At 55.8% G+C, this 15,974-nt stretch overlaps 1 long non-coding RNA gene across 1 annotated transcript; it reads left to right on the top strand.

The window, feature by feature from the left end:
* The first annotated feature begins 5,106 nt into the window (after positions 1-5,106).
* On the top strand, positions 5,107-5,970 carry LOC119112544 (uncharacterized). The gene is made up of 3 exons (XR_005095737.1): positions 5,107-5,219; positions 5,461-5,595; positions 5,866-5,970. It is a non-coding gene; the product is annotated as an uncharacterized LOC119112544 (long non-coding RNA).
* Positions 5,971-15,974: the final 10,004 nt, after the last annotated feature.

Raw genomic sequence — 15,974 nt, 5'->3', positions numbered from 1 at the left:
CAAACCAGCCTGCTTTCCTTTTCTAGGGCTTGCTGTGCGGGACAGTTTCTGGTGCTCATTTCGAATTTTTGATAACAGGAACCACACTACAAATCTTCCATGATGTTCCTAATGGTCAGCATGGGTTACTGATCTAAAATGACTCAGGTCAGTATTTTGTTATTTTTTAGCAAACTGCTAGCGTAATCTTTGTCGCTGATTCAAATGTAAAGCTCGAAGAAGCCTGGTTTGATTTCAGTCAGCATGACCTTCGAAAGGTCAATCTAGGCCACTGACCCCAAATGAGCATGTGATCTTTTGCTTAGACCAGGCCTCCTTGTTATAGGGCGCTTGGGAGACCAACTTGAATCTGACCTTGTTCGATCCTATTTGACCCGACGACTGTGACTTAGGAACCTCAAATTTTGGCCTAGTGAGTTCACGTACAGTTCAACACACCTTGTGAATTTGGTGCATCTGACTGTATTAGTTCCTGAGACCTCAGAGGGTCAAATTAACCCCCAGCGAGGGTAACCAACCTGTCAGCCGGGGTGTGTTAAAGTCAGGCTACCGCGCGCCACTCGTGGACATGGCCCGGTCACGTGGTATGGCGCGGCATCGGTTGAGGCTATTGAATGCCGGCGCAGGCTAAAGCTCTGCGGTTGTCCGCCCCTGCGCATCTACACCCACCCCACCGTTGTCCAGTCTCCATCCGGAAGCCTTATTTTCATTTCTGTCCGAGAAGACCAATCGAAATAACATTGACGCCAGGGCCAGCCACTTCACGAAAGTCTCCTCAAGAATGTGGGAAGCTGGCAAGAAAACGAAGAGGCCTGGGCTTGGCGCCTCCACCAAAGTCGTATCCAGCTGTCGGCGGCCGACGCTATCCGCAAGAAGACGGTTTCACAGCCACCAGCGGCGGCTGTGTAGACGACTGAGGAGAAGAAGACGAAAATGGCGGGGAGAGAAAAACTGCGGGCTCCGGAACAGAAGAAGAAGCTGGACACTAAGGTGCGCACGAGCCGCCGCCGCCGCCGGCATCCAGCTCGCCGCTCGCCGCCAGTCCGCCGCACGGGCTTATGGACTACGGTAAGTGTGTCTGATGGTTCTGTGCCCTGTCGTGTGCCGGCCATCATCTTACGACGGCTTGGGCGACGTTATTTGTGTATGCGCTTTGTGTGGCGTATGTGTATTAGCTGGTGATAAAGGTATGAAGTAAATGCATGCATTTACTTCAGGCAGTCATCCTACTACGTCTCCGGCGTCCGTGGCATCCGTGTGACAGCGTAACCAACTGCTTTAATTTGTTGGTCTTGTGGCCGAGTTGGTCGCAAGACAATGACTGACTTTCCACTAGTTCGCAGGACTTCATTCTAGGGTCGTGGACGTGGACGAGGCGACTATAGGCTGCAAGGACGCTGGTCGTTGGAACGCTCCCCGCCCCGCGATCAGGCCCAGCGGGCCCGGTCTCGGGACCACCCAAGACGGGGCGGCGCGCTGTGTAGGAACAGCCATGTCGCGGTGCGCGCCTTTACGGTGCGTGAGGGCCGGACGCTGGACCTGACTTTGGGGCAACACCGGATTGTTCGGCGGTGGATACGCCGGGCGGGTAGCGTGGGCGACGGCCTCCGAGATGACGCAGGCCGGGACTGGGGCCGGCTGTTCGATGCCGCGGTAAGGCTGAGGACGGACCGGGACTGGCCGCCTTCGCTGTCATGAGCGTGGGTGGGCCGGCCCTGTCCCGGAGAACGAACCAGCAGGCGCGGCAGCTGCTGCTCCCGCGCAGACAGAACCCGGTTCTAGTGGAGCCCTTGTAGGACGCCCTGCCGCCCGCGTTGTCAGCGGACGTGAAACTACCTCCGCATGCTGACGCGTATAACTACCGGTGTCTGCCCGGTCATCATGAGCGTCGAGCCGGGGCTAGACCTGTCGGAGGAGGGGCTGGCTGCCTTCCGCAAGCCGCCTGCCGCCGTGCCAGGCAACACCTAGCCAACCTAACGCAGCAAATTAGAATGGCTCTCCGGCAGGCAGGCGACCGGTTGCATGCTGTGTGCCGCTCTTGCTTGTCTTTGGCTTTTTTGGCTGTTTCCGTATTGACTTGTTTGTTAAGCCTGCCCATGTTCCCACAGAGCCGGCTGCCGAAGAACGACCACCGCTGCCCAGCCTGTGTCTCCCCGACGACTACTCGCCTATGGAGTACGGTAAGCACGCCTGATGATACTATTTCTTTCGATGTTTTAACCGTCTCTGGTGGCAGTACGTTGACTTACTATTGTGTGTAAAATCACAATTCTACGGCAGACTGTGTGTAAACACAGACAGTGTGTGACGGCAGACTGGATGTAAATGTGCTTCTGCCGCAGCTGGCATACCCGCGTGCTTGCCCGGGCCGTAGCAACCTGATCATTCTGTATTGCAGCGTGCAAGCCGTGGCAGGGCCGGCTTGCACGCAGCGGCGCTGGGAAGCGCCACAGGCACCTGTGGCGCCTGCCGCCGTGCGACGGCACCACGTACGCCATCCTGAAACGGCACACCAGGATGGTGCACCCGCGGGTAAGCGACGGATTGCATGCTGTGTGCGGTTGTTGTTCGCCTTCACTCGCTTGTGCGTGTATCTGCCGGCGATGCGTCATGCATGTCCACGGCAGTGCCGCCTGCCTTATCTTTTCCGCTGTCAACTTGTGTTTCAGCTTGCCGCACGCGCGCCGGAGGAGGCAAAGCGTCTCCGAGCCGCCGAGGCCGACTGCCCTCCAGCAGCGGCCAAGCGCACCCGGCCACGCTGGCGCTGCCCGTTCGGCGCCAAGTGACGGGCAGCACCAGTGCCCGGCGGTGGTCATCAACCTAACACGACACCTGCGGGTGCAGTTCCCGGCAGGCAGCCAGGAGGTATGTACCATCGCCATTGCTTCTGTCATCGTTCGGACGTGCGTCTCACTGTCTCAACACCGCGTGTTGTCGCCTTTTCGGCGTGTTCGGTGTGGCATCGTGAACCGTCCGTCCACAGTTCCAACAAGCGTACGGCAGTGCGGAGCGAATCGACCCCATGTTATCGGCGAAGCCTTAACAGGGCATCTCGGACCGCTTCGCGATGTTCCTGCGTGGGGTCCGGGGTGGTTTCTGCAACGCAACAAACGTGCAGCGCCACATGCGGGCGGCAAGTGCCACCGATGCCGGTCTGCTTCCCATCTGCTTGCTGCCATCTGCTGTGGCTCGTGTTTCGCGTGTCATCTTGTGTTAGCTTCGTCCGCCTTATCCGCCCCATGCAGCGGGGCTCAGAGTTGTGCTGGCGGCCAGCTGTCGTGTCACGGCGGTGCGTAATGCAGCCTCGTTTGCAGCTCCATCTCCTGCTGCCAGAGCTGCTCCCAGGCCGCCGTGCGGACCAAATGGTGATGCCGAACATCATGGCGGCCCTCTCCGGCCCCTAGCTGGCCATGGAGGGGCCAGACGGCTGGCTGCAAGCACAACAGCGAGCCCGCAAGATGACAGCCGGCACGCTAAAATCTTCTATCCGCTGCTCGTCCCAGCTTATCACCTACTGCGCAATAGACTGCGAAAATCTTGGTCTGCAGGCGTGGCTGCCGCGCATGCCGGTAAGTGCCATCAACAGGTGATGTGTCGATTGGGCAGTCTGTCACGTCATCGTCACCGTTCGCTAATGACACGGAATTCACAGGCCATGCAGGAGCGGCTGACGGCATGGCAGCGCTCGATTGGGAGCAGCGCCGGCACCACGAAGCCCAGGCAGCACGCTTCGTCGACGTGCAAGTCGAGCAGTGCTTCCTGAGCGTAAGAGATTGGCTGCCGCTGTGTGGTTGGGAGTAATGTTCATGTGTGGCGCTTGTCTCGTGATATATGTGTCAGTACCGTCCGTGCCCCGTCTTAGCCCAGCTGCTGTCATTGTTCGGTGCGCATTGTGCTGGCGTGGTCGTGGCTGCATGACATCGTGTCAGTCTTGCATTTCATCAGCCGTCTTTTGACTGACAGTCCGAGTACGTCACCGCTCTGACGGAGTGCCCGCCGGTCGGCGAGTTCCCGCCACTGCCGGCCGAGGCCCGCCAAGCGCGTGATGATCTGATGACAGTGCTCATGGACCTCTGCGCCGGCCGGCCCAGCCACGTCATTGGCATCGCCGCCTCTTCGGTGCCCGAGGCCAGGGTGAGCAGGCTGGCTGGCCGACGTCTGACTCACTGTTGCGCGCCACTTGTTTTGCGTCGATCTGTCTACTGTCTGTCGTGTCTCTGCTGAAATGATGGTTTGAACGGAACATCATGCGTGCCTGCAGATCGTCCGCCCCGATGGCCAGCTGCGCCGGCTCACCAAAAACTACAAGTTCAAAACAGCGGCGAGCGCTACCCTAGAGGTGGCCGTCGGCCCCAAGTTGTGGCGCCGGCTGCTGCACCACATCTCGGCGGAGCGACCGGTGCTGCTGACGCCGGACACCGCCAGCAGCAACAGGGTATGCACAGACACCGGGCAGCAGACGCCCGACCGTTTACAGTGTTGTCAGAGTCAACCAGGTGCGCTTTGCACCCGCACCTGTGTGATCAAGGTATTTGTTTTCTCACAGCTCTTCATCGGCACGGGCGGCGGCCCGATGTCCAGCAGTAGCGCCGCCAAGGCGTTCAAGGCGGCATGGCGGCGGGCCCTGCCGGACGGGGACGTCCCCGACCTAACCGCCAGCGGCGCGCACTACGGCGCCGTCGTGAGTACGGCGGCGGCAGAGCCGGAGGCGCAGGGGTAAGTGCACACCTGCCAGCCTCTACTCTTCACGTCTCACCCGGTGTGTCACCCCAAGGTAGCCAACATGGCCAGTGTCGGTCGGTGTGTTTGCCCCGATGTGTCAATGTAGCCACCACATGCAGCCGTTCGTCATTGTCAGCGATACTTGAACGAAACGCCGCGCTTTACGAGCTGACATATGTCTGGGGCCGAATGCAAATGTGTCTGTTGCAGGGACGTGGCCGCGGCAATGGCCCACTCTGTGGCCACCGCTCGTCGCGTGTACGTCTTTGACGTCACGGGGAAAACGTCCCGTCTCGCCGGCATGGCTCGAGCGGCAGCGGCTGCGTGCCGCCGGCCAGTCAAGTAGCACCGGCTGCAGCCCCCCAGTCGACGCGTGTCCCGGCGGCGACGACGTCGGCAGAGCACCAGTCAGCAGCAGCAGCAGCAGCAGCAGCGACGAGGACGACCTGCCGGCCGACGGCGGCTACATTGTGCCGCCCTCCGATGCGGCCCTGCCGGTGGGGTGGCAGGAAGACGTGGTCGGCTCAAAGTCAAACTTCGAAGGCATTTGTTTAAAGCCGTAATTTAACCACGTTCGTGTGCGTTGCCTGTTTTGTGATGTGTACAGCGTAAATTGCATGCAAGTATGACTGATGTGCCGTTATGTCATGTGTTCAAGCAAGGTACTTATTGGTTGTGCGCTGCTGGCCGCTGTGTTTGGTACCTGCCTGTTTCAAGAGCACGCTTATTTGTTCACAGACGGACCGGACGGGAAGAACGTGTGCTTAAAGAAGGAGAAAAAGAGAAAGAAGATCGTTTGCAGTGACGACCCGCTGCCGCCGCTGCCCAGCTCGCCTCTGGTTGCAAACCCGCCGCACGGACTCCTGTAGTGCGGTAGGTGTATGATGATTCTATCTTGTTATATGACGGCCGTTCTGTTGACATTTCATAAGCGCTGTTCTGTATGCGTTTCTTATATCGCGTGTTTACTAAGGGATGCGAAGCGATTCTGACATAAAAGGCATTCAATTGTTTTTCGCCGCAACGGGTCGCTGTTTAAGGTATAGCTGCTCGGGTACGGATATGGCTGCATCGCCAGAGCGACATGAGGCTGGCGGCCGGCTGTCGTATAATTGCAGTGCGTAATGCAGCCTCTGTTTGCAGATCCGTCTCCTGCTGCCGGCGCTGCCGCAAGGCCGCAGGACTGAGCACATCATGATGCCTCACATTATGACAACCCTCGCCGGTCCCCGGCTGGCCATGGGGGAGGCCAACGGCTTACTCCAGAGGCAGCAACGAGCGCACGCCATGACAGCCGGGACGCTTAAATCTGTCATCCGGTGCCTGTCGTCAGTTGATTACCTATGTGGCCATCGGCAGCGACAACCTGGGCCTCCAGGCGTGGCTGCTGCGCATGCCGATAAGCGCTCTCCACAGCTGGCGTGCCGATTGTGCAGGCTGTCGCACCACCGTCACCGTTCGCTTACGACATGCAATTTTCAGGCCATGGTGGAGCGGCTGGCAGCCTGGCAGCGGCCACTGCAGCGTGCTGACTGAGCGACGACGCCACTGTGCTGACTCGGCCGACAGGGGCTTGGAGAAGAGGAAAAAGAAGCAACGCAAGGAGAAGAGGCAGAAGCACCAGAAGAAGGAGAAGGCGTCGTTGACCCTTTACGAGCCGCAGTCGCCTTCCCCCTCCCCCCCCCCCCCCCCCCAGCTCGTCTCCGTTTTCAGCCCGCCTCCCGGGCCTATGGACGGCGGTAAGTGTATCAGAATTCTGTCTCTTGTCTCGTGCCGGTTGTTCTCCGACGACAGCTTTTGCGCACCTCTTTCTGTGTGCGTTTATATATCGTGTGTTCATTAGCAGGCTACACAATGATTTAAACCTTGAAGGCATTCATTTAACCTCGTCATTCATCCTCGCCTGTTTACCGTGCTTGTGTTTTGGTGTTTATCGTTTTAGTGCATGCCTGCCTCACTGATGTCGCATTATGTCATGTTTTCCTGCTGAGTAGTTATCGGTTGTTCTTGGTTTGGGTGTTTTGTTCTGTATTGACGTGTTTGTTAAGCCTGTCCATGTTCCCACAGAGCTACTCGCCTATGGAGTACGGTAAGCATGCCTGATGATACTATTTCTTTCGATGTTTTGACCGTCTCTGGTAGCAGTACGTTGACTTACTATTGTGTGTATGTTCATTGAGGTATATGTATTGTACGCTGTGGGTGCATTAGACAAGTGGAAAGTTGTTAAAAAAGGAAGGGTTCGTTTGATGCGCTGCTGTTTTCATGTGTTATAGTCATTGCCCTTAAAGCAGGTGCTCTATGTTTTCGATGTTTATTCCGTTTTTCGGTATGCGACTAGTCAGCCTTTCATTCTGCCAAGACATCCGATGGCCGACACTTATGGCACATGTGATATGTTTTCATCTAAAGGGTTTGCTGATCATCCATTGCTGGCTGGTATGCTTTTTTTAGTTGCTTCATAAGCGTGCCTATTTGCTCACAGAGCCGGCTGCTGACGAACGGCCGCCGCCGTACACCTGGTCGCCCCCGTGTTTGACGACTTTTCCATTGAGCACGGTAAGCGTGTTCAATGGCGTGATTTCTTTAAGTTTTTCCTAGTCGTCTATTGTAGAATGTGACATGCAGTTGTTATTGTCATTGTGTATACGTGTTGTAATTTTCCTAGCCGTGTATCGTAGAACTTGAGATGCAGTTGTTATTGTCATTGTATATGCATGTTGTTTGATTACGTTCCTCGTATTTTTGTATGCGATGGACTGTTAGCAAAGGTGTCACCAATACGAAACGTTCGATTTATTACACTGTGGTTGTCGTCTGTTCTGATCATTTACCTACAGTGTGACGCATTCTATGTCCACAATGTTTATTTCCCGTTTTTGTACGTGACTACTCAGCCCTTAATTCTGCCAGCAGAGGGAGCTCTGGCCGACAGCCAGGCGCCACCGGCGGCGGACCCGCCGCCTCTGGCGCCGCGCCTCACGGTGTGCCCTCGCTTTTCTCGACATCGTTTAAGGCTGTGGTAAGAATAAACGTGATATTAGGCTTGGCAGCTCAGACGCAATGAACGCTGCGCAACACCCTATGTCAGCAGACGGACCGACACACCTCTTCCTGCAGAAACAGCTGTTCACACTCTGCCTGGGAAGGCGATGTTACACCTGCCTGAGAAGGCTGGGCCATGGGCAGATTGGTAGCATCTTCTCGTTCCCTTACTTACTGAGTTACCGTTTGTGTGCGAGTCACTTGGGTGAGAGATGTGCACCGCACCCTTCGCTGACGCCATGGCACACATGCTATTATATATTCGAACCATAGCCATGAACTGAATCGTTTAACTCCGGTGATACGATTGGACGCTTTCCGTTTATCTGGCTTTTACATTTCGTGGCACTGGTCGTGTGTCGTTTTGCGTGGGATATATGACGCGATTTGTCGTGTTTCGGTGTAGTTTTGCGTCCGATTTCTTAAACAGCGAGTGATCTGGTCTCTGCTACAACATCTAGTGTGCGAGACAGATGGTGATGATGCGTAACAGAGACTGTTCCGCCTGAGATGGAAGGGGCGCAGTTAGTGCCTTTGTTATCCTGCTGCGGTTCTTTTCAAGGAGAGTTGTTCCGTTTGGTCTTCGACTTTGCTGGTCGTTTGGTGGTCGTCCTCGCTTGCATATGTCTTCTATACGTTTTCTCTGTCTCATTATCTGAACACGATGTTGCGTAGTTTTCGTTTCGCGCTTGTTCATCATGGGCGGGAAGCATGAACACGGCAAGGCGGATTTGTCCCGCCCTGTCACGGGGTCGGCGCCGGCCGCTGATGTTGACCTGCCGTCACACGTGATGGGCGATCCTCTGACCATGTCCTCTCTGTTTTCTTCCGCGGATGCTTCTGCGCCTGTTCGTCACCAGCCGACGGAACGTCTGCCGGACGGCCGGCTGTCTATCCCTCGCGCGTCTCCTTATCAACTCCAAGCCGCGGCAGCCGCCGAACTGGTCACCCACGTGGCAGCGGAGGCCAAGCACCTGCGGGCAGGCAAGACGTATCCGTATCAGTTGTATCAGCGTTCAAGCGAATACGTGCCGCCGGCGTTGCCCGTTCTGCGCCACCGACGGGCGGTACAAGTGCACGGCAGTTGTCGTTACTTTGTTACGACACCCGCGGGTCCACTTCCCGTCAGGCAGACGGGAGGCTTGTTGTCGTGTTGTCGGCTTTCGGCGTGGACAGCGTGACATCGCAAACCGTCCGCAGTTCCAACAGGCCGACGCAAACGCCGAGAGGGTGGACGCCGCCATGCCAGTCTCAAAGGCAGCTGGTGGGTCTGGAGGCCATCCTGGACCAGTTCGCAGCATTCCTGCGTGGGGTTCGTGGTGGCTTCTACAACCCGGTTGACGTGCAGTAACGTCTTCTAAACGTGAGAGGTTCAGCGCCGCTGTGCGGTTGGAAGCAGTGTCCATGTATGGCGCTTGTCTTGTAATATTTGTGTGAGTACCGTTGCTGCCCGGTCTTAGCCCAGCCGCTGTCATTGTTCGGCGTGCATTGTGCTGGCGTGATCGTGGCTAGATGTGTGTTTCGTGATCGTGGCTAGATGCTAGATGTGTGGCTAGATCGTGGCTAGATGTGTTCGCACCAGTCGTGTGTTTAATCGGCTGTCTTTTGGCCAGCGACAGCGTGTCGCTGCTCTGACGGCGTGCGCTGGTCGGCGAGGTGGCCGATGCTGGCCGATGCCCGCCAGGCACGAGATGACGTGATGACTGTTTATGGTGCTGTGCGCCAGCCGCCCCAGCCATGTGACGGGCATAGACGTTAACGCAGGGGCCGGGTTGGCTGGCCAACTTCTGGCTGACTGTTGCGCGCCGTTCATTTTGAGTCAACCTCTCTACTGTTTGCCGTGTCTGTTGTCGAAATGATATTTGGATGAAATATCCTGTATGTCTGCGGGCTGTCCATTTCAATGTCCCGGCTGTCATCGGAAGTGGACCCGCGAATGAAGAAGTGGATGTGGGAAGACGGGAAGTGGACCCGCTGATGTTGTAACAATGTAGCGTCAGCTGACGTGCACTTGCGCACTGCGCTGCCTCCACAGGTAGAGGATGTGACACCACCTTGTCAGGCAGGCGGGGTGACGTTGCCTCGTAAGTCAGAGGGTGGTGTGGGAAGAAAGGTACCATTTGATCAATCTGTCACGTGAATTTGCAATTGGTAACATATTGTCGCTGCTGGTGCCATTTGGGGGCGGGCTCAGGTCCGCCCAGACCCACCCCGCGGTGGTGTCAGAGTAGGCAGGTGCAGTGTGCTTAACAAATGCCAACGTGATGTCATGTACGACAGGTGACCAGTGCTGACCACTGCCGTGCAGCGAGCACAGCGTGACGTCCGTCTGTGGCCCGCACCTGCAGGCGCTCTGGGTCCAGAGAGCGTGCAGAAGAGTTCCCGTGTGGCCAGGTGCAGCAGCTGATCCCGGCGGTGGCGGCTGTGTCGCCAGTTGATCCCGGCGGTGGCGGCTGTGTCGCCAGCTGATCCCGGCGGTGGCGCCTGTGTCGCCAGCTGATCCCGGCGGTGGCGGAGACATATCCGCGGCACATGTGGCGGTCCCGGCGTTTCTGGGTGCCTTCAAACGGCGGGGCATACCTACCGAGAGGCCCGGCGTCCGGCTGGACCAGCAGGAGGCGGCGCTGCTGAGCAGGACCCGGAGGTCCGGCTCCGCCACGGCCCAGACTGGCCCGCGGAGCCTCAGTCGGTGCCTGTAGCTGCAGTAGCTGGCCGCTGACGCCACCCTCAGCTACGGCAGACGCAGCGCCCTCGTCATCCAGCCTGCTGATATCTTGCCCGAAATACATGGAAATGGAGTAAAATGCGTCTCCAAGCGCTCAGTGATAAGTCTGTTTATGAAAACGAGGCACTGAAGATGCAATTACCGCCTTCCACTCTGGGTCTCAGTCAGCAAGGCACAGTATAGCCGTGTAACACAGCATAACAGAGTAAAGCCGTTTAGCACAGTGTAGCATGGTATAGCCGTGTAGCGCAGTATAGGACACTTACACATTTTTGCCATTATGTACACATGAGAGCAATTTTAGTTACATTTCATGAAACAAGCATCAACACTGCCACGCCCAGTGGTGGCACCCACCGCGCCAGCCAGCAGTTGGCCACAGCGGCCGCGGGCGGCGACGGTGGCGGTGCGGACGACGCTTTTTCCTTTTTCCTCGACGTGTTGTGTTTCATTAGAAGTGTGAGCCAAGTGAATGTGATATTAGGCTTGGTGGCATGCGCTAAAAAAGGACCGCGTTACGTCCCCTTTCTGCGCGGTTACTGTACGCCTCCTGCCCGAGAAGGCAGAGGCATGTCGCATGGGCGGACGTCCACCTCCCTTGCATTCTGCTGCTTGGTTTTCTAAGAACCTTTTTCACGTCAACTGCGTGGGAAGGAAGCATTACATTTGGTGTGCAGCGGCCCCACTGCACTTCCGTGCAGTGACTGCACACGGCGTCAGCGTCTGCACACTGCACTCGGCGAGAACAGAGATTCTCCACAGCAATGTGAGGCGCTCAACAGCTGACGAGTCAGGAGCGGCAGGCAGTCAGCAGCCGACGAGTCAGGAGCAGCACGAGCAGCAGACCGTCAGCAGCTGAGGAGCCAGGAGCGGCACCCCGTGTCCGGCCAACCGCACCTGGCACCACGTGTCCTGCCCACCGCACCTGGCGCTGCACGTCCCGGCAGTGGCGTGCTGTTGAACGTGGCTGGATTGCGCTAGTTATGAAGCATTGGAATCCTTTACGGTCGAAGTCCTGGCAGCTGTGAAATTCCTTGCTAGCCCTCTGTGCCGCGGTTACAGATCAGTCGTTGTGGGCTAGAAATGGTGGCCAGGGCATTCATCTGCGGCATGGTATTTGAGGGGTGACGTACCACATCTGTGGGTGTTGTGTCGGCTGGCCGGTTGGGCTGTGCAGCAGCGCTGTGCAGCCAGAGCAGAGCGTCGTCACCAGGTGAGACTGACAAACGAAACTTGCTCCCTGCTCGAATGGCTGGCTGGCGTTCCATCGTTGTGGTCGCCTGCCGAAAGAAATGAATCACTGTCACGGCGCGCGCTTCGGACCATCTACGTGCATGCGTCGAGGTAATACAAGCTTGTTAGAAGTGTTCGACGCTCCTACAGACTGACAGCATAAGCAGGGCGCGAAATCTACGTGAATGGAAGATCAATGGAAATCGGTGGGCACGCACGTCAGTCATGCAAACGGGCAGGGGCACAGGGAAATGCTCCCTCCCCCTCCCAAGGCGGGGCCAAGGCTCCAAGGCTCCCTCCCCCTCCCCCTCCCAAGGGTTGATCACGGACCCCATTGACGGTCCATGTGGCCCGAATAATCGGCTGGGGATCGTTGTAATGGGCTCCGTTTGCAGGGCAAGGACCTGAAATGTAATTGAGATGTTCCGCTGATGGTGACCCCCTGAGTGCATGAGGGTTTCCATATCGGTCAAACACCACCATTGTCTAGTGGCCTTCCGGGTGAGGGAGCGGACCGATACATGATGCGTCCTTCTGCAGCCCCTTGACCCACCATCAGCCGACGGTCACCGGGTCTTCGGAAGGATATCCGGCAAGTATCCAGTGTACAAGTCAACCCACTGGGACACTCCAAATCAAGAAAGTAGACTGCTAGTGACCGGAGGAGGAAGTGCACATGGAGGGGAAATCGTTTCGCAGTCAGTCGGTTGTGATTTCGTAGATGACCTCGAAGGATTTGTTTGCTCCGAAATGTGAGATTCACTGCCAGTGAGGCATCGTAAATCAGTGGAAAATTCGGCAGCTTTCCTCGAACGTCGCAGGGTGGTGCCAGCCTGGGCCGGGCGGCTAGCCGCCAGCGGCGGCGGCGGCGGCGGCGACGGCGACGGCGGCAAACCTCGGTCGAACTGCGGCGCGGTCGATACATCCGAGCTCGGGACGAAGAAGAAGAGCCGTTACACTGCACGTACACACACACACACACACAACTGCAGAGCAGGAACGAGCCAGGTGAGCTGGCTGGGGTACGTGCCGGCTGCACTGAAGTACTGAACATCGCCGCGACTAGACCCCACTTAAGGTAAGTAGTAAGTAGCGGCGCAGACCAGCTGGGCCAGGCCGACCCCTCTCCTAGCCCAATGACTGCAGAGGTGCAGCCAGGCGTGAGGCGGTAACAAAGAGCCAACACTGACGTCACATTATAAACACGTACCGTGAGGACAATCAAAGAGCCAGCAGAACGGCCTGAGCCAGCAGAACGGCCTGTGTTCTCCAGCAGAACGGCCTGAGCCGGCAGAACGGCCTGTGTTCTCCAGCAGCTTTCAGCAACGCCGGTGGCCCTCATCTGCGGCATGGTCCGCTGGAGACCCCAGCACGTCACCAACACACCAGACCAGACCAGACCAGACCAGACCAGACCAGACCAGACCAGACCAGACGTGACCAGATAGAATCGGACAGGAGCAGGCGAGGCAAGACGACATAAGACAATGAGTGAAGGACCATGATTTGGCTAGACGGGACTAACCGAGTAACCAAAGGTGACGTAAAGAGAACAGGCTGGACGAAAGCACACGTAGCTGGACCGGAGCGTCATAGGGCAAGACGAGAACGGAGGGGGCAGTGAAGTGAGTTTCGCAGAGGTGAAGGGGTGGAGTGACTCAACCGTGGGCAGGTTCTGTAGTTGGCGCTAGCTGGAGCCCAAGTTGATGGGGGCTGAAACCCCCTTAACTAAACAGGAAACTACACTCCTATTGCCGACACCACACAACGTGCCGTACGTCTGCACAGACACTAAGCCGTGCTCTGAATGCAACGATACATACAAGCCAAAGTGTATTCAAAGTGAGATGTTTGAAACTGAAATGCCCGCAACGAGAGGGGATGTTAAACGAGCAGCGGGGGTGGGGGGATATGCCACACTCGCGCCGTAAATGACGCTTACGCAAGAACAATGAAATGTCTGTGTATCCAAGTCATGTTTATACTACGAGTAGGCATGTTGTGAAAGATATTTTGTAATGTTCCCTATTTTCGATTTCGTTGTTGTTTTTGGACAAATGTCATGTGTTTGAAATGAATATGACATGTTTTCCTCCTTTCTTGTCCAATACATTAAAACCATCTGTTGTGCATATCATACGTTAATCATTGTCCTCTCCGTGAAAAGATGGCGCCGCCGATGAATGGTTGTCTTACCACTATAAAGTCTTCACGAATTAATATCTCAACATCCTTTGGTCATTTCATTGCATAGGGTCATAGGCCCACATCTGGTGCGGACATTCTGGTATTTTCAATGTGGCAGATAGCCTCCATTGCCCATGCGGCGCTATTGTGAACGCGACGTGGGGCTTTTTCTCGCGTGTGCGCACCACTACTGGTTATATTAAATGAGTCTGCCGCTAATAACCGCCCGGGGACGCGGCCCCAGCCAACGGGGGGGGGCCGCGGCCGACCGAACTCGAAGCTCCCCGGGCGGGAGGGGGGAAGGGCTGGTCTCCTCGCCCCCCAATTTGCATTGCAATTACCTGCACTCTACTGTCATCTGCACCACACTCCTCTGGTGGGCTGGTCTCCTCGCCCCCCAATTTGCATTGCAATTACCTGCACTCTACTGTCATCTGCACCACACTCCCTCCGGCCCACTGCATCTACGAAACATCAAACCTTACGCGTCAAACCGGCAGTTCGGCAAACACCACCCCTCGTTCGCGCCTCCATTGTTCGTAAGCTCCTCGCTTCACTCGGCTCACCTTGGCCTTCCCACAAGGTGAAATCTCACGTTAGTTTCCAAAGCGCCTACAGAACCAAGATAACCGTATCTAAGCAAACTTTCTAAGTTCCTTTTTCCTTTCCAAGTGTCTTCCCGAAACGAAATGTTGACCTCGGTCATTTCATCATTTCATCACCTATTCTGATCTATAACAAATCCATAGAGCATGTGTAATGCCGTTGCTCCTACTTATGAGCTAGACATGATCGGCACAAACCATCCAATACAATAACCCCCCCAGCAACAAAACAGGTCAAGTCTATGTGATTCCTTCATTCAGCTATTGTGCTACCTAAGACAACATTTCAAAGATGTATGGCTTTGTCTAACACACCGTTGTTGGATCAGATTAAAGCATTACTTATAAATGACCTTCACACAAGCCACACCCTCACTTTCACCTGCCACAGGTTAGCGACCTTCCAAAGTACATGTACATGCCAAACACTTTCCTACTGAATTGTTTACAACTATGACAGATTGGCCGTTGCTACGCCTCACCATTCCGAAACCATTCTCCCAAAAACCGTCGGGACCCTCAACACACCACCAAAACCCTCAACACACCACCAAAATTTCTAAACGTGTTTGTCACATTCTCAGAGCCCATGAACCCATTCTACCCTGGTTCATCACGAACAAAATCCACTTAACGCGTTATTTCTGTGACGCACAAATTGCACAGTTCCACGCATCCTGTCCTACCGCACACCTACCCTAAAACACAACGCAACCCACTCCCTCCCAACCACAGGTGAATTTCAACAGCAACGTTCAACATATCCCCCTTTGTCTTAACTACATCATCTCACTACTCTTCCCTATCACCTAACATACCATCAGTACACTACGCCCGCAGATGGCAGAACAATACGGGAAACACGTCACACCTCATGGCAGAGGGTACCATTAACCAGGCTATCTTCTTATCGCCCAGATGGCAGCACCTAACTCAATGCAGGTGGCAGAACCATACAGTTCAACCTGAACAAATGCGTAACACCTCATGGCACATGGCATCACTAACCAGGCCATCATCTTATCGCCCAGATGGCAGCACCTAACTCAATGCAGGTGGCAGAACCATACAGTTCAACCTGAACAAATGCGTAACACCTCATGGCACATGGCATCACTAACCAGGCTATCATCTTATCGCCCAGATGGCAGCACCTAACTCAATGCAGGTGGCAGCACCATGCAGTTCAAGGAAACCAATGCGTAACACCTCACGGCAGATGGCGGCACTAACCTAATCTTCCTTGTCGCCCAGATGGCAGCACTTAATCTAAAAGAGGTGGCAGCACCATGCACCTGAAAGCGAACAAATTGTACCACCTTCAATTCCATACCCCTCAGTAAGTACCATCTTCCAGGGTGACCCCATGACCCTCCCTTAGACCATATCATCACCAGATAGTTCATGTACAGCACCATCGCAAGCGCTCGTGCGCCTGGTTCAAGGAAACAAGGAAC

The sequence above is a fragment of the Pollicipes pollicipes genome, unplaced genomic scaffold, assembly GCF_011947565.3.
Source record: "Pollicipes pollicipes isolate AB1234 unplaced genomic scaffold, Ppol_2.1 Scaffold_7261;HRSCAF=8764_pilon_pilon_pilon, whole genome shotgun sequence".
NCBI classification, from domain to species: domain Eukaryota; kingdom Metazoa; phylum Arthropoda; class Thecostraca; order Pollicipedomorpha; family Pollicipedidae; genus Pollicipes; species Pollicipes pollicipes.
Note: the sequence above shows the minus strand (reverse complement) of the source record. Positions and strands in the feature narration are given on the sequence as shown.